The sequence below is a fragment of the Podarcis vaucheri genome (assembly GCF_965113315.1).
Source record: "Podarcis vaucheri genome assembly, chromosome: Z".
Taxonomy (NCBI): domain Eukaryota; kingdom Metazoa; phylum Chordata; class Lepidosauria; order Squamata; family Lacertidae; genus Podarcis; species Podarcis vaucheri.
In genome coordinates, this window is record NC_138758.1 from 37,924,742 (window position 1) to 37,946,279 (window position 21,538).

The following is a 21,538-nucleotide window of genomic DNA, read 5'->3' on the forward strand; positions in this document are numbered from 1 at the left end:
TGCTTGATGATCGTCTTCCAAAGCAACTACTCTATTCCGAACTTAAAAATGGAAAGCATAATGCTGGTGGTCAACGAAAGAGCTTTAAAGACTGTCTCAAGGCAAATCTAAATAAATGTAGTATAAACACCAACAACTGGGAAACACTTGCCTGTGAGTGCTCCAATTGGAGAACAGTTTTTACCAAAGGTGTCATGGGCTTTGAAGACACTTGAACTCAGGACGCAAGGGAGAAACGTGCCAAGAGGAAGGCACACCTGGCAAATCCACACCGTGATCAACTCCCTCCTGGAAACCAATGTCCCCACTGTGGAAGGATGTGTGGATGCAGAATTGGCCTCCACAGTCACTTATGAACTCATTGTTAAAACAGTGCTTATGGAAGACAATCTTATTCGGCTATGAGTGATTGCCAAAGAAGAGAAAGAAGAAGAAGAAGAATGTTCAAGTGGGAAAAGTAAGTGCCAATCAAACTGGGATGGACCAAGATCAGTGCCGTACAGTGCCAGTGCCAACACAGATTTGAAGCAGCACTGTTATGTCACCAAATTATGTCACAGATAGTGATGGACTTATCTGGTACTTTTTGTTCTTCCACCTTCTAATTTTTCCAATCTTAGATTAAGTTCTCAACATTTCTGCAGTAATGTGAAATTTTAGGAAAAAATTATCATGAAAAATCACCAGCATTTTAGTGCTAATTTCCCCCGATAAACATAAATGTTGCATGCAGTTTTGACTAATGAACACATTTGTTCAAGCAATTTCCTCCTAAAATAATGCATTCGTCTATGTTGTTTTCCCAAGTATCTTCATTTGTATGCAGTTTTCCCTAATGTATGCATTTTAGTAAAACATTGATTGGCTGGAGAGCTGAATCTCAAAATTCAAAGAAGTGAGAATTCCAAAGGACAGCAGTGTATTGGTTTGCGTATTAGTTTGAGAAGTGTGCGTTAGGTAGCTTCTCACTAAAATGAAAAGAAAATTGAATTTCTCCCCAACCCTAGACACATTATGAGTGCAAATTACATAGTTTCCCATTGAAGTTAATATTTTCCAACGAAACACAATTTCTCCCCATCACCAGTTAAACCACACAATTCATCTTTCTCTCCCACCCCACATATTCATAGAAAGTCATGCTTCCCCCCCTCCCCACACAGTTTACTTACTTCCCTTCCATGACTCACCTAAGTGCAAAAGGTTTGCCCAGCTCACTGACTCAGTCCTTGGTTTCCTTCTGCTGAGCACCTGCTACTTTCCAACAAAATAAGGCACTGCACGTAACAGGGAAAGAAAGCAATACTTTTAGACAGTAGCACTGGGATCTTTGCAGGCTTGTTAATATTCAGCAGACATATCGCCAAAACGTCAGGCCAGAGTTTAAAATATAGCACTGCAAACGGGCAATTCTTCAGATTCTGCTGCTAATTGTGATGCCCCCCCCCCACTTTCTCTTTCTTTAAGGGCAAAGAGCAACCTTTATGTTCTGGACTAATGTAGCCAAGTTTCCTCTTATATAAAAAAAGAAAAAGAAACACAGTTTTCTGATGAGAATGCATTGCTGATGGCTGCTGCTTTAGGCTACATTTGCAAGCATGTGAATGTTTGGCATCATATAAAACAGCCCCTTTCTGTGTCCATCTCCCTCCAGATCTATCTAGCGTGCCATTTAGTCCATATTATTTATGATATTTATACCCTGGCCTAGAAGTTTAAAGCGGCATACATAGTTCTTACTCTCCCAATTTTATCCTCACAACAAACCTGCAAGGCAGGTTAGGCTGAGAGACAGTACCTGCCCCAAAGTCACCCAGTGAGCTTCACAAGATCGACTCAGGATAACACAATGGATCTGATGTAGTGGAAGGAACATAGCTCAATGAACAGCTTTGCATGCAAAAAGATCCCAGCTTCATATCCTCCTATGATCTCCAGGTAGGGCTGGGAATGTCCCCTGCCTGATACTCTGGAGAACTAATGCCAGTGTGTGTAGATAATATTAAGCTACGTGGACCAACAGTCTCCTATGCCCCCCCCCCACTTTGCTACTGTTTTGAAAAAGGACTGTAACTTCATGATACAGCATATGTTTTACAATAAAAAGATCCCAATCTCCAAGAGTGCTGTAGAGAGGGCTGTAAAAGATTCTGTCCTGTCTCCTGCCCGATACATGCAGACAGAGGCTCTTATGTGGAAGAAAGATATTTATTCAAGCAAGTAAAGGTAAAAGGTAAAGGACCCCTGGACGGTTAAGTGCAGTCAAAGGCGACTCTGGGGTTGCAGCACTCATCTGGCTTTCAGGCCGAGGGAGCCGGTGTTTGTCCACAGACAGCTTCCGGGTCATGTGGCCAGCATGACTAAACCACTTTTGGCACAACAGGACACCGTGACGAGTGCCAGAGCACAAGAAAATGCCGTTTACTTTCCCGCTGCAGCGGTACCTATTTTTCTACTTGCACTGGCATGCTTTTGAACTGCTAGGTTGGCAAGAGCTGGGACAGAGCAACGCGAGCTCACCCCATTGTGGGGATTCGAACCGTCTCAATTCAGGAGCAGGGCCACAAGTTCAGAACTGGACAGAAGCAAGAAAGATGTTCCAACAAATTTCCTGGATGAGGCATGGCACACCCACTTGCAAGACTCTCTCTCCTTGTGGGCATGTTGTGATTGCAAGTGAACACTCTATTGGGGTGGGTGGGTCTGCTCCCACCTGCGAAAGTGGAGCCTGGCTCTAGGTGACATTGTGCCCTCCTGCTCAGTCTTCTGCTCAGTCACTGCTGCTGCCTCTTGCTCCACCTCCTCCCCTCAGCTTAGCAAAACTCTCACAGACGCCACTGAGACTTTTCACTCTGCAGAAAGGTCAGGGGGGAGAGATAACATCCCTGCTACCAAAGTGACTGAAATTGGGGTGGAAAGGGGATATTCCCTCCTCCAAGACAGGTCCCCCCCCCCCAGATTCCTGTGTGAAACCCTCTGCAAGACCACTGTTAGTGCTGTAGGGAGGATTGACTGGGTTGCTATAAGGGGAAGGGCCATAGTTCTGTGGTAGAGAACGTGCTCTGCATTCAAAATGTTCTATGTCCAATCCCCAGCATCTCCAGGTAGGACTGGGAAAGACTCCTGCCTAAAACCCCCGGAGAGTCACTGCCCGTCAAAAGAATACCGAGCTAGAAAGACCAATAGTATGAGACAGCTTTGTATAGTTATGTCACATACTTTCTGACAGATGCTGCAAACTGGATCTTTAGGACCTTCTGTTGCATAGGCCCAAAACTTGCACTTTTTGGTTGGGGATTTCCTCCTCAACACTCTGCCTTCTGCTAGTAAATGACCTTTGTGGGTGGCACTGCAAAATTCCAGATCAAAATGAGGGCAGATCTTTCACCGAGCACAGCTCCCTGTGCAAATTGCTGCACTCTTCATGTCACTTCCTCTTTTTAAAAAATCCAACTGCAAAGCACAGGGGTACACTATCTGCCACTTTTAAAGTGTTAAATGGACTTTCTTGTAGCATTTTAGTGTCTCACAGTTTGCAACCACTGCATTTTTTTTTAAATAAAAAAGCCTACAACAAACATCCATACATAGAACAATGAGAAGAATCATAGCTCTTTAAAGATGATCTCTTTGGGATGATAGGAGGGATGGAGAGTCCCAGGCCCCACTAACTGGTCCTTGGAGTAAGCCCATCCTAGGTCACAGGATGACCTAGACCTCTTCTCCCTAGACCACAGCCTTCACCAGCCCTGCTTTGCATCCTCCTTTTGTCCAGCTGGAATATGTCTTTGAACTGTGATGATGCCCGTTGCTTACCTGTGTGGAGAGTTGTGTCTGTGTGACTCTCAGTATATAAACCTCTGGCTTTTGTGTGACTGAACTCTCTCATAGGGTGCTAGATTTCCCCCTCTAAATTATTGGGTCCTGGGGCTTAGCCACAGCTTTTATAATTAAGGTGAACTGACAGGCTGAGCTTGTTTTAAAGCCTGACAGAGGGACAGAGGGAGATGATGGCCCTGCCATTAACCCATCGCAAAAGCCATCTAGATAAAAGACCCTACCTAACAGGGAGGTTGGGACGCGGGTGGTGCTGTGGTCTAAACCACAGAGCCTAGGACTTGCTGATCAGAAGGTCGGCAGTTCGAATCCCCGCGACGGGGTGAGCTCCCATTGCTCGGTCCCAGGTCCTGCCCACCTAGCAGTTCGAAAGCACGAAGTGCAAGTAGATAAATAGGTACCACTCCAGCGGGAAGGTAAACAGCGTTTCCATGTGCTGCTCTGGTTCACCAGAAGTGGCTTAGTCATGCTGGCCACATGACCCGGAAGCTGTATGCCGGCTCCCTCGGCCAATAAAGCTGATTAGCGCCGCAACCCCAGAGTCATCTGCAACTGGACCTAATAGTCAGGGGTCCCTTTACCCTTAACAGGGAGGTTGCCAGGGCAATGTGGGTGTCACACAGAAAAATATTTGTCCTTTTACACAGAGGTTTTTGGCAAGGTGAGAGCAAGGAGGAAAAATCTGGCCAGAATTCCATGGCCAGAGGAGGCTGCGACGAGAGATGAGGGCCATGACTCGCCGAGAGGAACAATACAAAAACTTGGGGTGTAATGTTCTACACCCCCTCCACTGAAGGTGTAAATATGTATGCATAAACCATATTTCTAATACATGGCACACTTCGCTGTGTCTTGATTTTGCAACAGAAACACAAGCCTGGGTGAATACCTGGACACCCCTGAAATTATGCTACCTCTCGGTAGAGATTGGGGATGGCGTGAAACAGTATTATCCCAAGGATGTCATCATGCTGGATTTTGCATGTCCACCAACAAGTGGTGCTGTGAACGACAGCATGGTGGCAAACTAGGCTTTCAGAGCTGTTGGGCCATCACAGCAGCACCAGAGGGAGAGAGTGAGAAGGTGGGAACTGCAGGGCCAAACCAAGAAGGATTGAACCCACTGCTCATCAGTTGATAGGAGGGTGTTTCAACCCTGCTTTCTTTGGGGATCCACTTCCCTCTTCCATCAGCTCATGTCAGCCACTCATGGGGTGTGTCACCTGATTGACAGGCAGACATGGTTTCAGAAATAATTGCCTCCTGGGCCAAACTGGACCTCCCTCCAGGCTAATATTGGCATGGGTGTCAGATATTCCTCATTCCTGTGCAACCCAATGACCAGAAACAAATATTAGCAAGAACACATTTTACAGTCACACATTCCCTGGTTCTTTGGTAACATTCAATGGACAGAACAAACTTTCAGGGTTGTGACTTTTGCAACCTTGTGTTAGCTGCAATGGAATAAGGGTGCAAAATTTCAAATCATATACTGGAGTGACTTCTGTTTTCTGTAGTGTAGTGTTTTCTGTAGTAATCATTTTTGGCAGGGGTGGCGGCAGAATATTCTTGCCAAACAAACAAATCTGCTACAAAGAGCAAGGGGACACCAGCCTCTTCTCTCCCTCCTGTACAGTTAATGGCTAATTAAATCTGCTGTGGGGTTAATACAGGGAAGAATATGATGTGGAACCTTCTTATGGGGAGTGGGATATTGATTGCAAAGAATCAATGTCATTATTAGAGCACAACTTAAGTGTCAGGGGTTCAGAAGCAGAGACGCAGAGAAGGGTGGAAACAGAGAGCGAGGGGGAGGAAACCGAAGGGAGAATGAGTGATGATGACGACCCGAGATCTCCAAGCCTAAGCAGTGAGTCAGAGGACTCCCAAAAGGGAGCCCCAGTGAGCAGAGCAAGGGGGGGATCCGGGGGGACACCCCAGGAGGAAGGGAACAGAGGAGATTCAGAGAGCAGCAGCTGGAAGTCGGGACCCACGCTCAAGACTGAGAGCAGCAGGGAGGAAGGCAGCCAGGCATCGGGTTCCGGAGGCCGTCAGCAGGAGGGAGGGCACGAGTCAGGGGTGGTCACGCCCTCCTCAGAGAGCGAGGCAACGGTCAAGAGGAAAGTAGAGAGTTGGGCGCGCGCGCCAAGTTCAAATGCAGCGGAAGCTGGAGCAGTAAGCAGCCCGGAGAGTGAGCCAGGTCCCAAAGCCCGCCGAAAGGAAGCGGAAGGATCAGGGGGGTCAGCGTCAGAGGAGAGTAGAAGGGAGGAGTCCCAGGGGGGCAGAAGGACCCAGAGACGTAGGGAGAGGCGAAGGAGGTGGAGCAAGGCTAGGGTATTAAGCTGGTGTGCAAGAGGCGGGGACTCAGATGGGTCTTCGCCGACCTAGGGCAGAAGGTGTAGAGCTGCACGCTGTAGTTCGGAAATGAAACCTGTAACTCAATAAAGACTCTTTTAAAGTGGACGCTGTGTGGCGTGGTCCTGTGTGAGCTGGGACCTGGTAGCAGCATCTGACAGTAAGACCCATCTCATCAAAGCTTCAGAAACCTGAAACCTCGCAGCGGGAGCAGAAGCCGCTAGGGGAGGAAGAGGGGTGTCTGTAAGCAAGCTCACAAAGGTTAGCAAGATGACGGAAGAACAGAGGATCTCCGCGCTGCAAGAGGCAGTGACCCAGTTGTCCTCAGAGGTATTGGCTTCCAAGAAACGGGAGGAGGAGACTACAGCCGCCTACAGAGACCTACACGCCAGGTTTGAAATGCTTGTTAAGCAAGGGCAACCGGGACCCAGACCGGAGGGCGTGGGATTGGCACGGAGAGCAGGAGGGCTTGTGGCTCACTTCGATGGGACTTTGCAACAGTACCCTAATTTTAGAGCAGACGTAATGTGCGCACTGCAACTGCTGGCAAAAGACTTTAGAGATGAGGAAGAGAAGGTGGGGTTCATATTGTCCCATTTGCATGGGGATGCCAAAGCCTGGCTGCGCAATTTGTGGAGGGATAAAGATCCGGCGCTTCAGAATGCAGATGCCTTTATCAAAGCGATGGATGCGTGTTTTTTGTCTACTATTGATGTGGATCTTGCCAGACGGGAGATTCATGGACTAAAACAAGGGAGGGCGAGCGTCCGGCAGTATCACGCCCGATTTTTTGCGCTGGTCAGTGCTTTAGAATGGGATCGGGATTCGCCCCCTGTCAGAGACCTCTTCTGGGAGGGTCTAAGTTCTGCGGTTAAGGATGAAATTGCAAGGGGGGAGAGGCCCCGAAGCACGCAGGAGGTGGTCCAAAGGGCGCTGACTGTGGGGGTGAGGCTGGAAGAACGTCCATGGTGCAGAGATGAAGGACGTGGAGGGCGCGAAGCAGCGAGAAGTTTCTCTTTCGTTCCGAGGGAAGCAGCGCGTGCGCAATCCACACCTCCGCCAGGAGGGGGAGGGGAACCGATGGAGGTTGGAGGTGCAAGGGCTCAGTCAGCAGCCAGAGCCCTAGCACCGGCAGCAGTGAAAGCGAAGCCTCCTAGAGGGAACAGGAAGTGTTACATCTGCGAGGATCCAGGCCATTTGGCGAAGGAGTGTCCCCGGAGGCTCCACAAGCACACTGCAGCCTCAGCAATGGTGACTGCAGCAACGCAGCAAGGAGAACCACAGCAGGGAAACGACGATGTCTGGCTGGAGACGGAGGCACTGGGGCCCAGCCAGACGCATCTGTGAAGCAGTCCCCAGCGATGTTGCAACCCACGGATCCCCTCCCACCCAAACCAGTAGTGCAGCTCACAGCGTCTCTCCAGCTACCCAATGGCGTCACTATCGAAGTGCCGCTTTCTGTGGATTCTGGAAGCAACGCAGACTTTATAGCGCAGAGCTTTGTGGAGCAGCACGCTATACAGCTATTGCCTGCCACTCTGCCCCTGCAAGTCGTCACAGTGGATGGCAGAGAGTTGCTAGGGGGGCAGGTGGTGAAGCAGACGCCACCAATGGTGATGCGCCTTGGCAACCACAGGGAAGTCATCAGTTTTAATGTCACCCAACTGTCGGACACGCCCATTGTGTTGGGCATGAGTTGGCTGGACAGGCACAGTCCGACACTGGCTTGGTACCAGAGACAACTGATCTTCGGCTCCTCTTATTGCGCAGAACACTGCATCCTGCCCCGACGGGAGGGAGAGGAGGAGGAATCACAACTGCAGTTGGGAACGTTGCAAGCGGTCCCCCACAAATACGCGAACTTTTTGGAGGTTTTCTGCGAGAAGGAGGCGGACAAGCTACCCCCTCACCGGCCATATGACTGCAAGATTGACCTCCTACCGGGGGCGACGCTGCCGAAGGGGCGGCTATACTCCATGTCTGAAGATGAAATGCAGGAACTCAAACAGTTCATCGAGCATAATCTGGAGCGTGGCTTCATCAGGGAGTCCAAGGCAGTGGGGGGCAGTCCCGTTTTCTTCGTGAAAAAGAAAGACACGCCCCAAAAAAGACTCGTTGTGGACTACCGCCTTTTGAACCAGATGACCAAACCGTCTGATTACCCCATGCCCAGGATTGACGACCTCCTCGCGACGGTGCGCAAGGGACGCGTGTTCACCAAGTTGGACCTACGAGGGGCGTACAATCTCATCCGCATGCGGGAGGGCGATGAGTGGAAGACGGCCATGTTCACACCGCTGGGCACCTACGAGTACAGGGTTATGCCCTTTGGATTACAAAATGGCTCTCACTGTTTTCAAGCTTTTATGCATCACGTGTTGGAGGGACTCCTCTACAAGACATGCGTCTGCTTCCTGGATGACATCCTGATTTTCTCGGACTCGCAGCAAGCTCACGACCGAGACGTGAGGGAGGTGCTCAGCAGGTTGCAACAACATAGACTGTACGCCAAGCTGGAGAAGTGCCAGTTCGACACGACGGAGGTGGATTTCCTGGGATACAAGTTGTCGGACAAGGGGATAGCCATGGACAGCACCAAGGTTCGTGCGGTATTGGATTGGAAGAGCCCGCGCAACCGGAAGGAGGTCCAGCGGTTTGTCGGCTTCGCCAACTTCTATCGCAAGTTTATCAAGGGGTTCGCGATGCAGACGGCAGCAATTACGGACACGCTCAGCTCCAAAAAAAAGAAATTCATCTGGACGGAGCAGGCGGAGCAGTCCTTTCAAGCGCTCAAGCATCTCTTCGCATCGGAGAAGCAACTGCTGCATATCGACCCCAGTAAACCGTTGAGGGTAGAGACAGACGCGTCAGACAGAGCCGTGGGAGCTGTTCTGCTGCAGCGAGACCAGCAGGGGGTGTGGCGGCCGGGAGCGTTCTACTCCAGAAAGCTCAGCAAGTCGGAGCAGAACTACACCATCTGGGACAGGGAGTTGCTGGCCATTCATGCAGCTTTCAAGGCGTGGAGGCACTTCCTAATCGGCGCCAAGCACACGGTGCAGGTCTGCACGGACCACAAGAATCTGGAGCACTGGCGCACGGCTCAGTTCCTGAACCAGAGGCAGATACGTTGGGCGGAGTTCTTTGCTGACTTCAATTTCCGAATAGAGTACGTCCCAGGCGACACCAACATCATGGCGGATGCACTGTCCCGAAAACCGCAATACCTAGAAGAGGTGACGCCAGCGGCGGCCATGCACATCTTCGCACCGACGGCGTGGGCGTGTGCCTCAGCTACAGTAGACCTGGATGCGGTGCGACGTGCATTGCGGGACGACTCATTCGCGCAAGACAAGATGGCGGAACTGCTCAGAGGCACGGCTACCACGGACGAGTTCCAGGTGCGGGACGGCTTGCTCCTACGCAAAGGGGCTGTCTATGTACCAGGAGACGACCTTCGCGCCAAGGTACTGCAACAGTTGCACGACGCACCCACGGCCGGTCACTTTGGCACAGAGAAAACGATGGAATTAGTCGCGAGAGACTTCTGGTGGCCCAGGCTGAGAGGGGAGGTCGCGGACTACGTCGCGAGGTGCGACACCTGCCAGAGGGCCAAGCCGGTACACAGACCACCGGCGGGACTGTTAGAACCGCTGCAAACGCCGTTTGAACCGTGGGAGAGGGTGGCCCTGGACTTTGTGACGGATTTACCCAGCTCGAGAGGCAAGACAGCTGTGCTAGTGGTGGTGGACTTGTTCACCAAGATGGCACATTTCATTCCGTGTGCGAAGGTGGCCACGGCGGAACAAACCGCCAAACTGTTCATAGATCACGTGTTCAAAGTGCATGGCCTGCCACGGTCTATCCTGTCCGACCGCGGACGCCAGTTCATCTCGTCTTTCTGGCAGAAGCTGATGGGTTTTCTAAATGTCAAGGTCAATCTGGCATCAGCAAGACACCCGCAGACCAATGGGCAAGCAGAGAGGGTCAATGCCATCATGCAGCAGTACCTGAGATGCTATGCCAATCAACAGCCTGCGACGTGGGTGGATTACCTGCCGCTAGCCGAGTTCGCTTACAACAACACGAAGCACGTGTCCACAGGAGTGACGCCGTTCTTTGCCAACAATGGGAGGCATCCCAGAACCTTCCCGGGACTGGAGAGAGTGGGGGAAGGAGACCCACAGACGGCGGACGCGTTCGCGTCAGAGCTGCAGGCGGTCCACGATCAACTCAGACGGCAGCTGGAGCTAGCTAAGCACGCCTACAAGGTGCAAGCTGACAAGCACAGGCGGGTTGGCGAAGTGATCCAAGTGGGAGACTGGGTCTGGTTGGCAGCCCACGCAGTGCCGACCAGGTCACTTGCCAAGAAGAAGTTGGGGCACAAGCAGATCGGTCCGTACCAAGTCGAAGCGCAGATCAACCCGGTAGCCTTCCGACTGGCGCTGCCGGAGGGTTCCAGAATGCATCCGGTGTTCCACAGGTCGGTGCTCACTCCCTACAAGGCACCTCACAGGTTCCAGGAGCCAGGGACGGCGCCAAGTCCGCTCCGGGAACGGACGGAGACGCGGGGGGTGAAGCACCAGGACCACATCAACGAGGTCACGGAGATTTTGGACTCCAGATGGGGGGAAGAGGGAGTCGAATACCTCTTAGCCAGAGAGGGCACCCGGGCCAGCGCCAATAGCTGGGTACCAGACTACGCTTTGGAGGAACCCCTGCTCAAGGACGAGTTTCATGCCCTCTTCCCACACAAACCCATGCCAGCGAGCTTCTTCGACGACTGGTTGTTCACACCCACACTTTCTTCCAGCACGTTCCATGGATTCGACTCAGAAGGGGAACCCGCACGGAGCACCCGTTCCCCAGAAGGTTCACCGGCAGGTTCGGCATCAGGCATCTCGTATTGGTGGGACGATCGACCAGAGGAGCAATGGCGCAGGAAGTGGCGGGAGATGCCAGGTCGAGCGACCGACGCAGAGACTGACATGGACGTGTTCGGGGAGGACCTCGGGTTCGAGCACGGCGGTACAGAGATGGAAGAGCAACAAGTCAACGTCGACGACCGCGAGGGGGAAGACTCGGAGGTCTTCAGTTGGCGGCCACCCACGGGGAGCGACCTGTATCCAGCATTCCCTCCCATGATGATGGAGCACCCAGCACCCACACCTGACAGCGGGGAGGGGGGAAGGGGGGGCTTCGAGGGGGGGATGGATGTCAGGGGTTCAGAAGCAGAGACGCAGAGAAGGGTGGAAACAGAGAGCGAGGGGGAGGAAACCGAAGGGAGAATGAGTGATGATGACGACCCGAGATCTCCAAGCCTAAGCAGTGAGTCAGAGGACTCCCAAAAGGGAGCCCCAGTGAGCAGAGCAAGGGGGGGATCCGGGGGGACACCCCAGGAGGAAGGGAACAGAGGAGATTCAGAGAGCAGCAGCTGGAAGTCGGGACCCACGCTCAAGACTGAGAGCAGCAGGGAGGAAGGCAGCCAGGCATCGGGTTCCGGAGGCCGTCAGCAGGAGGGAGGGCACGAGTCAGGGGTGGTCACGCCCTCCTCAGAGAGCGAGGCAACGGTCAAGAGGAAAGTAGAGAGTTGGGCGCGCGCGCCAAGTTCAAATGCAGCGGAAGCTGGAGCAGTAAGCAGCCCGGAGAGTGAGCCAGGTCCCAAAGCCCGCCGAAAGGAAGCGGAAGGATCAGGGGGGTCAGCGTCAGAGGAGAGTAGAAGGGAGGAGTCCCAGGGGGGCAGAAGGACCCAGAGACGTAGGGAGAGGCGAAGGAGGTGGAGCAAGGCTAGGGTATTAAGCTGGTGTGCAAGAGGCGGGGACTCAGATGGGTCTTCGCCGACCTAGGGCAGAAGGTGTAGAGCTGCACGCTGTAGTTCGGAAATGAAACCTGTAACTCAATAAAGACTCTTTTAAAGTGGACGCTGTGTGGCGTGGTCCTGTGTGAGCTGGGACCTGGTAGCAGCATCTGACATTAAGCATCAGTCTTTGAAGAACTCTACAAGTTTCTTATCTTTTACCCTCTTTTCCACTGCTAGGGCTTTAATAGCTTTAGCCTTGTAAACTAGCAAGTTCAGATATTTACCTATTCTTAATACAGATTTTGTTTTTAATGACTGTGTTAAGTAAAGATAGGCTGTCACTTGCAGCTAGGAAAAAACATGTCTTCCAAATTGCATCCTTTTTTTGGGGGGGGTATCATAGTTTAATGAGACGGGTTCCTCTTTTGGTTCCTCTTTTGCAGTAAATAATGGATTGCTAATGGGCTTAGAAAGTCTTTGTAGTCCTGTACAGGGTGAAGGCAAAAGCTTTGCAATTTTCTAGTTACTCTGGGATGTGGAAACTAAGGCCAAGCGTCTCTGAAACACTTTGTAAAACTACTTTTATGTAATCAATAAAGTATTTTGAACATGTCCTTGTGCATAAACGTTTACACATGTTGTCTTTCCTGGTGTTGGTCATTTCTCCCGTCTCCCCCCCTTTAGGTTAACACAGGGGTCAGCAAACTTTTTCAGCTGGGGGCCGGTCCACTGTCCCTCAGACCTTGTGGGGGGGCCGGACTATATTTTGGGAGGGAAATGGACGAATTTCTATGCCTCACAAATAACCCAGAGATACATTTTAAATAAAAGCACACATTCTACTCATGTCAAAACACACTGATTCCTGGACCATCTGTGGGCAGGATTGAGAAGGCTATTTGGGCCGAATCCGGCCCCCAGGCCTTAGTTTGCCTACCTATGGGTTAACAGCATAAAAACACCAGGGGGCTATAAGAACATAGAAGAGTCCTGTTGCATCTGGAAGCAGGAGATGTGTGCAAGGAACAGCACTCCCCACTCCTGTGTTTGCTAGAAACAGTTATTCAAAGGCGAGCTACCTCCAGTTGTGGAGATACCTATCACGACTAATAGTTACTGGTAGCCTGATCCTCCATGAATTTGTTTAATTCTGCTTTGCAGCCATCTGCATCACTCACCATCACTACCTCTTTTGGGAGCAATTCCATGCACTATTTGACTAAGTATTTTCTTTAGTCTGTCCTGAATTGTCCAGCATTCAGCTTTATGGGATGGTCCCACTGGGTTCTAGTATTCCAAGGAGGAATAAATATTCTCTCTCTCCTTTTTCTATGCCATGCATTAATTTTATACACATATATCATGTTACCTCTTACTCACCTTATCTCTAAACTAAAAAGCCACAAATGCTGTAACCTTACCTCTTAGGGGAGTTGTTCAATCCCCTGGGTCATTTTGATTCCCTTTTTTTCCTGAGCCTTTTCTGAACAACTTAGCTGTATATGGTATCTAGATTTTTAATTTAAATAGAATTCTGTTTAGTACAGCAAGTGAGCACCAGAAAGTTGACAAGCCAAAGCCTGCATACTTTCACACCTAGTCCTAATTATGTGTAGAAGCATATCAATTAGTGACTAGGGATGGAAGAGGAATTTGGTATGATTTGCTTTTAATGTGAACCCACCTAATTCATACTTCCCAGAATTATACAAAAACCAAAACACAACTATCCTTCAAATTTTGCACTTCTACTCTTCCTCTTCCAGTGCCACTTTCCAACAGGAATATGTGTACAAAACTATATATGTCAGGAAAGCTTGCATAAAAATGTATTACATACTAGTGGAAATAAAAATGCATTTGCAAAAACTGTTTGCAAAAATGTGTTTATTGGGCACAACTAAAAGCAAACATGTATGCATTAGGAGAAATAGATACTAAAATGCTGACAGATTCTTAGGAGGACTTTTAAAAACAGAATAGCAAACTGATGCAGAAATGTAACAATTTGAACTTAAGATAGGAAAAATAAGAACTAAGAGAAACCAAAAGTGACAGATACCCCCATCTCTATCTCTGACATCATTAGGCATCATAGCAGTGCTAATTCAAACCAGTGTTGTTCAGACCCTTCAAGTGTCCCTATTTTCCAAGGATGTCCCTGCTTTAGAGTAGCCGTCCTGATTTCTGATTTAATCCCGGAATGTCCCACTTTTCCTTAGGATGTCCCTATTTCCACTGGAGAAATGTTGGAGGGTATGGAGTTTTCCAATGTCCAAACCGTCAGAAGGCAATCCTGTATAGGGAAGGTTTTTTTAAAAAACGTTTAATTTTTTTATGTTTTTATATATGTTGGAAGCTGCCCAGAGTGGCTGGGGCAACCCAGTAAGATGTGTGGGGTATAAACAGTAAAATTATAGAATGGGACATCCTGGTTTTCACTGGATAAATGTGGGAGGGTATGGTGGCTTGGTGTGGTACTGCCATGGTCCATCCCAGTCTGGCACTTCCTTTTCCCACTTGAACATGGCTGCTGCATGACAATAAATAGGAAGACCATAGAAATGCAAGGTCAGAGTGACTCCCACTCTCTTCACCATGGTGCTTTCCTGTATATGCCACCACAAAGTTGGTGGTGCTGCAGGCCTCACCAAGGTCACTTTGCCCAGAATGCCATGCTCTAAGGAAGGACCCCATGTTCCTCAGAATGAGACAGGCGAGAGAGAGCAGAAAGCAGCAGCAGCAACAGTGGCAGGCAATGATTTCTACTTCACTTCATGTGAAAAATGGCTTGTACAGTGGTACCTTGGGTTAAGAACTTAATTTGTTCTGGAGGTCCTTTCTTAACCTGAAACTGTTCTTAACCTGAGGTACCACTTTAGCTAATGGGGCCTCCCGCTGCCGCCGTGCGATTTCTGTTCTCATCCTGAGGTAAAGTTCTTAATCTGAGGTACTATTTCTGGGTTAGCAGAGTCTGTAACCTGAAGTGTCTGTAATCTGAGGTACCACTGTACTGGTCCTCAGGACCATCCTGTCATGCACTCCAACTAACACCTCAGGTCCCACTTTATGCCCTTCTAGTGCTGAACCTTGACAAGTGGCCAAAAAAGGCAGCACCTTTTCTGTTGTGGCACCAGTGTGCTAGAATGTCCTCCACAGAAAGGCCTGCTTGGCCTCATTACAATAAATGTTTCGACCACTTGCTGACAAAGTGCCTATTTCAGAAGCTTATTGCTAGTGAGCCTTCCTATATTTCTAACTTATTTGTACTTTGTAAGATTTGCATCATGGTTTTCTGGTTGTTTAAATTTGAGCGGTTATTGTTTGTTTCAGAGTGTTATTGGCGTTTGTTTTTAAGATTGATTTTCATTTTTTGTTTTTGTTTCCGAACTGGGCATCATTTGGGTTTTTTCTTTTTTAGAAAGCTGAGATGTATTTTTAGAAACTAACATTATTTCAGTAATCCTTAGAAGGATACACTAATAATTTATTATCTCCAAGTTGCAAATGGGGACCTGAAGTTATGATTTCTTCAAGGCCACCTGGAACATAGGAACCTGCCTTATACCATGTCAGACTGACTGCCCATCTAATGTAATATTGTCTTTTCTAATGACTTCACATTTTTTTCCTGCATCGTGATTTTTGCTGGCACCTGCTCTTATTATTTGCTGCTTCTTGCAGGAGGAAGGGGAGAGCAGAGTTAGCAAAGGCTGCAGGAATCAAGAGAAGCATTGATTGGCTGATTGAAAAACATTGGCATGCACATTGGACACTTGGGTTGTGAATGTGATCCCTGTGGGATGCATGTTCGCAACCCACAGCATTCGCAACCCATGTCTGCGCACGCGCGGGTTGCGATTTGGCGCTTTTGTGCATGCGCAAAGTGTGATTTAGCACTTCTGCGCATGCGCGAACGCTGAAACCCAGAAGTAACCCGTTCTGGTACTTCCGGGTTTCAGCAGTCCACAACCAAAAAAAACTCAACCTGAAGCATCTGTAACCCGAGGTATGACTGTATATTGCCGGGCCAAAAAGTATGAAACCAATATCATGAGATGGACTTCAAACTGGTTTGGGATAATAGGTCGATATATTGCCCAGTTCCCAGTTCTAGCCACTGAGCTGTATCAGCCTCCCAAAATCTGTTGAGTTTTTGAGCCAGTTGCCATTCAGATGAAGGACATCCCAGTTTACCACTATTGCTGCATCACCCCTTCCTTTGCTATAGTAAAACCTTGGCTTTCAGTTTTAAATAAGGAGTGAAAATTTGTTAATCTCTTGTAATTTCCTCCCCTTTATGTGTGTGTGTTTGTGCATTTCACACCATCTGATCACTCTCTCTTCTAAGTGCCATCTGTGGGAGGCTCCGTTGTTCTTTTATTGTTTTCAGCTGTTGCCATTTTCAGATTCTTGTCCAGTTGGTGCTCCCCCCACCCCAATATATATATGAGAGAGATGACATAAAGTTATGGACATTATTATAAAATGGAATTTTGAAATATGAGGTGTAGCAAGGTTCATGTATGATTATTATGGGTTTTATTTTCATCCAAATTAAAATGAAGCTCCGTTTCCAAGAGATAGATAAAATCTGGATCTTGCAAGGGGAGCAGTTGCTAGTTTATTAAATTTGGATCTCATCATCTGTTTAGGGCAGCCTTCCAAGAAAAATAAGTAGGAATTGATCAGTGCAGGTTATATCTACATATATTTTTAATTTTGCTCTTATTTTAAAAGGCAATACCTACTTCTTAGAGTGTAATACTGTATTTGAGGAAAATACTGAGTTGTGGGCATGAGAGTGAAAATTACTTCCTCTCAATTTAAGGAAAGCAAAGTTTTCAGTATTTTAAAAGATAGAAGAAAAGGGTTGAGCATAGATTAGATACTGAGATCTGGAAAGTATATTGTAACATAGAAAATTAAAAGTTTTTATTGGACATTTGTGGAAAGGTATGGTGGTGAAGAAGAGTGAGGGGAAAAGGAAGTTTATATAATATATAGATCAAATGTTTCCTCTAGAAGTTCATCATTGGTTCTTCAACAAAAGACAGGGCTTGTCCCCACTTCCACTTGTCCCGTGTCTAGAAAGCATGTGTCCAAGCAGTTTTCCATTTGACCAACACTTTCTATACATGTTCAAGTGGTTTTCAAGGGAAAACCTGCTCTTTGGTGCTAAATCAGAGGAAATGGGAATCCAGAGAAAACCAGAATTACCATTAGCTCTGATTGAGTGCTAATGAGCGGTTTTCCCTGGGTGAATGCAGCAGGACAAGAGGAAGTGTGAATAAGCCTGTAAAAAATTGCCTTATGCCCAAGTCAGACTATTTTTCCAACTAGACTGGTTCCCACACATTTGTAGGCTATGGCTTGTCTTGCCAAAGTGTGGCTCATGTGAACATCTGAATCCAGCCCAGCATACTAATCATGGTTTGCTTTCTGGCAAAAAACCACAAAGTCAAGCAATGGTTTGTTGTTAGCTTACTAATCAAGGGTTTTTTTTAAAAACTATGCTTTGGCAATATGTTAGAACCCAACAGCCATGATTAAATATGTTTTGTTTGGCCACCTCATCCGAGATATTCATGAAGCTACAGAGGCACAATTTAAGAGTGGCTGAAAGATGAAACCACTAGCATTTCCTGTTAGCAATTGCAGCTGCAGAGCTTGGGACACTTTGGATTAAATCATATAAAGCAAGACCCAGCAATCTTGTTTGTATTGGACTCAGTAGCGATATAAGTCCAAGAGCTCATTACATAACAAGTTGAATGCCTACAAGTTATGCAGTGTGTGTAGCTGTTGCTTATGCGCCCCCCGCCAAGTAATTTGGTAAAATAAACATGTCATTGAAGCCATTCCCACTCCCATTCATTGGCTGCTGTTTGCGGGGATGGGAGGAAATACAATAACATCACATCACATTTCTTTTAAGAAAATATTACCCGACAGAATGTGGAGGATGGATATATTGACTGCAGCCATCCACCAAGCCCCAGTAACATGCTATCTGTCCCTTTGAACCTATTTAAGGAGAGTTGCTTCATACCTGAGAACTAGTGGGTTATATTCAAGTCCTGCTCATAGCTGACCCACGGAAATTAAGAAATCTAAGTTAGCCATAACCAGTAATGTCAATGGGTCTATTCGGACTAGAACCAGCACTGGTTATCACCCATAGGAATAATTTCCACCACTCCTTCTAATAGTGAACTTGGATGGCAAATGCCAGCAGCAGTACTGCTTAAGTTCAGCTACTGAGAAACAGTGTTTGCAGAAGTACAAAAAATATATATAAGCAAACAAAGCTCAGGAGCAACCTCTCCCAACCAACTCTTCCCAAAACAGCCCAATGAAGACTAAACCTTTTCAGTAGCCAAGGAATGTAGTACAGCAGCTGGAAAAGAAAAACAGAACATTAGCTCATCAGAACACATTCTCACTGGTTTCTCCAAAGCAGGGTGAAGTAATGTGTATTTTTAAATACCCGTTTCCTAAGTAACTCTTTAATAAGGCACACACAATTACCATTCTTTAAATAATATTAGTGATTGTTATCCTAATATAAAATGGGCGGGAGAGAGAGAATGGAATGCCCTGCTTGGCAGAATGGTTGACTGGGAGAGGGCCTTGAACACAAGCACATTTGCCAGAAGGATGCACTACAACATTTAGTTGCAAGTACCATTTTGTCATGTTCTGGGCAAGTACCACTTAAAACTTGCTCCAGCAAAGGCTGGAAGCAGACTGAGGCTTTTTAAGCCTGTCTCCAGACGACCTCCGCTGGGCTCCATCCGGTTGCAGAGTCTTCATGCATCAACCCTCAGGCCTGAAGATAAGCATGCCTCCTCTGATCCATAGCCTCCCTTCCTGGTGAACTCCAGGACCAGTCGTGTCAGTGAGAGGCGTCTGGCTCCTTAGGCTCAGGCAGAAAGTTACTGCAGGGGTCTGGGTTCTGGCCCTATAGGACTTGGTGATCTGGGATGTTCCTCTGAAGGATCCTGTCCAACAGCCTAAAGTGCAGTGGTCTCTTTATCTCCAGCAGTCAGCTCAGTCCTGAACCAGAGGCAGATTCTGATCTGTTGCCTCTGCAGCTTCTGGTTCTGAGTCTGGATCCCTGCTGGATTCAAGAGTCATGGCACATTTTTAGTATTTTCCTTTTAATTCAAATAGAAAAATCTTTGTTAAAACTTAAATGACAACACTATAAAGTTAGTAGGGTTTCAAAGCCAAATCAGTTTCTAGTTAGTTTTATGATCTCAAATATTATTTAAAGGTTGGTAATGTGACTGGCTCACTAGTTACTTAGGAAACAGACATTTTTGAAAAATACAGAACACTTCAGGTTGCTGTGGGGTAGCCAGTAAAAATGTGTTCTGATGAGCTAATGCTCCTAACTTATACAAGACTGGATGAACACTTTGCTACTTTGCTACTTGGTGCCTTGCTAGAGAGGAGGCGGAGGGTGAGTAGTTTTCTGGGCAAGCTCCAAGAAGATATTCAGCTACAGGCTGAAATTAAGCTCAACATTTGATATACTAAGATAAACAGTATTTAACACTCCAGGTCAGATGTGGTGTTAGGGAGAAGTGCTAAAGGGAGTAGGGCGGGGGAGACTGTAGAAGTCTTTGGATGCTTCTAGTTTTGCTACCCGTGCAGTCTGTGAAGTACACTGATGTCTCAGGATCAGTTACTTTAGACACTCCAACAATGCCCACTTTTAGGAATGGAGGGCCTTAGCGTAGTAGTAGAGTGCATGCTCTATATGCAGAAGCCAGTCAAGGTTTGTTTACCTAGATATGTAGAATGCTGGTGGGTATTTTTATCTGCTTTTAGTTTATCACTGATCTTTTAAAAAATGTTTTAATAGTTGCTTTTAATAGTTTTTACCAATCTTTTTATTGTTCTAATCTTTTTGTAAACCACTTTGAGTTTTTAAACAATCAAGCAACATATACATTTTATGAAATAAGTAAATGTGTGTCTGAGTGAAGAATGCATTGAGATACACTGAACCCAGAACTCACAAAGATAGGTTAGCCTCAGTGCTATGGTAGCTCCAGGATAGACTACTGCAATGTGTTCTACATGGGGCTGTCTTTGAAAATGGATTGGAAGCCATAGTTGATTCAGAATAAGACGGGTAGATGAATAATTGTGGCCAGAAGTTGTGGTGATATTAAACTGGTCTTAAACAAATAAGCAACCCCTCTCCCTCTACAAGCATCCTACTTGATAATTTTCTAGTCCCTAGTAAACATTATTTTCCCCATCAGGCAAATGCAGCACCTGAAAGCAGTAGGCCATGAGGCTTGCTTGCATATTGTATTTCAGAGTGCATGTGCCAAGAGGTGTAAGCACAGATGCTCTCTTTAGTTCGGTGACCAGTTACTCTGTGTGCATCCTGCATTATGAGGATCCACACACAGGAATGTTTGCTTAGGCCTCCAAGAATTACAAGCATCCATCTTGTAGCTTCTGACCCACTCTGCTTTGAGATATGACAATCAAAACAAGCCATACAAATGCACTGAGATGTTGCTTGAGGCTCAGGTGGCTTCAGTAGTGAGGAGTGCCTTCCATCAGCTTTGGCTGGTGGTATAGCTATACCTCTATCTGGACAGGGATAGCCTAACCTTTGTTGTCTATGGTCTGGTAACATCTAAGTTAGATTACTGCAACACATTATACACAGGGCTGCCTCTGAAAATGATTCAGAAATGTCAGCTGGTGCAGAATTTGGCCAGGTTGCTCAATGTGGCATGATGGTTTAAGCATATTGCATCAGTTCTGGTCCAACTGCACTGACTGCCAATTAGCTTCTGAGCCCAATTCAAAGAGCCGGTTTTGACCTACAAAGTTTTAAATGGCTCAGTGTCACAGTACCTCAAGGACTGCACAATACCTCTCCCCATGTAAACCGACCTGGACTCTGCAATCATTCTCTGAGGTATTTCTTTGTGTGCCTCCTCCAGGAGAAGTCTGGAGGGTGGCAACACAAGAGCAGGCCTATTTGGCAGTGGCTCCCCATTAGTAGAATGCTCTCTCCTGGGAGGTTCATCTGGTGCCTTCATTATACAACTTTAGGCGTCAGATGAAAATGCTCCTCTTCAACCAGGTCTTTGGTTGATTAAGCCTTTTAAATGTGCTTGTGGGAAGGGGGTATTATTTTAACTATTTATTTTGTGTTTTTACTCTGTATTTTTATCTTGTGAACTGCCCTGAAATCTCCGGATGAAGGATGATATATAAATTTAATTAATAATAAGAAGAATACCAGGCTGTTGGGCCTCATCATCCACTCATGCACAAGAAGAACACTGGTATTTTCAGCTGTGAAATTTTGGGTATGCTAATGAGCTGTGGTGTATCAGAATACAAAGAGGTTAGCACCACCCCCATTCCGTTTTTTATACACTACCTACTGGTTCCAGTTTTGTAGTAGCTGAATTTCTGCAAACAGTGTAGGCTAGACACACAATCGATATGAGAAAAGATGAATCGCTACAACTGGCTGCGAATTCTACTGTCACTAACAGGACA

At 47.4% G+C, this 21,538-nt stretch overlaps 1 long non-coding RNA gene across 1 annotated transcript in view; it reads right to left on the reverse strand.

The window, feature by feature from the left end:
* Positions 1 to 1,193: 1,193 nt before the first annotated feature.
* The window catches only part of LOC309523788, a 34,964-nt gene continuing 14,619 nt past the window's right edge, over positions 1,194 to 21,538 (reverse strand). Inside the window, exons 3-4 of the long non-coding RNA XR_014215625.1 lie at positions 13,414 to 13,501; positions 1,194 to 1,277 (exon numbers count right to left, since the gene is read on the reverse strand). This is a non-coding gene — a long non-coding RNA (uncharacterized lncRNA). The remainder of the gene's footprint in view (positions 1,278 to 13,413; positions 13,502 to 21,538) is intronic.